Below are 1,077 nucleotides of genomic sequence, written 5' to 3'. Positions count from 1 at the left end.
GGGAGATCATCTTACTTTAGTTGTATTTTGTAACACATCCATTATTTGTATCTTTTGTATTCATGTAATGAACTTTTGATAATAAAGAACTTTATTCGAACGTATTTCGCTCTGTCTTTATTATCTTTTGATCGTTCAGAATGTTTGGTTATGTTTTTATCTGTTCACATTCGCATAAAGAAGGAACATATTTTTTCAAATATTTTCCATTAATGAACCTTACGTGCTTGGTGCCGTCTAAATCTTCCAAGTGGTATGCTCCATTAGGCAATACACTGTTTATTTTGTATGGTCCTTCCCAGTTGGGCGACCATTTACCGTACTTTGGATCCTTGGTATCCAAAGGGAGTATCTTCTTCCAAACTAGTTCACCCAGGCTGAACGACTTGGCTATGACTTTTTTATTATAAAATTTAGCCATTCTTTGCTTTTGAACTTGCAACCTATCTAAAATGTCCAACTTCAATTCATCTAAACTTAATAAATTTTGAACTAGTGACTCGGCATACGCATCATCATTCAACTTATGTTGCAAGCACACTGGAATTGATTGCACGTTGATTTCCATAGGCAAAATGGCCTCCTGTCCATAAACAAGTTGGAAAGGAGTAACTTTGGTACTTGACCGAGGTGATGTTCTATAAGCCCATAAGGCCTTGTTCAAACATTCGTGCCAATTTCTGGCGTTTTCCTCTATCATCTTTCTGATGATATTTTTTAGAACCTTATTAGAAGATTCCGCTTGTCCGTTGGATTGAGCGTAGTACGGTGTGGAGTTTACTAATTTAACCCCAAACTCGTTCAAAAATTTGTTCACTTAATCCCCATTCAAAGATGTTCCGTGATCTACCATTAAAGTTTGTGGAATTCCAAACCTATAAATAATGTGATCACGAATGAACTCTATAACATTCTTCTAGGTGATCTCTTTCAAAGGTACCGCCTCTACCCATTTGGTGAAATAGTCGGCTGCAACTATAACAAAAGTATGTTGCTTGGACGATGGAGGGTAGATCTTCCCTATCAGATCTATCGCCCAACCTTTAAACGGCCAACGTTTAATAATAGGTGCCATCT

Source organism: Olea europaea, unplaced genomic scaffold (genome assembly GCF_002742605.1).
Source record: "Olea europaea var. sylvestris unplaced genomic scaffold, O_europaea_v1 scaffold83, whole genome shotgun sequence".
In the NCBI taxonomy this organism is placed as follows: domain Eukaryota; kingdom Viridiplantae; phylum Streptophyta; class Magnoliopsida; order Lamiales; family Oleaceae; genus Olea; species Olea europaea.
Note: the sequence above shows the minus strand (reverse complement) of the source record.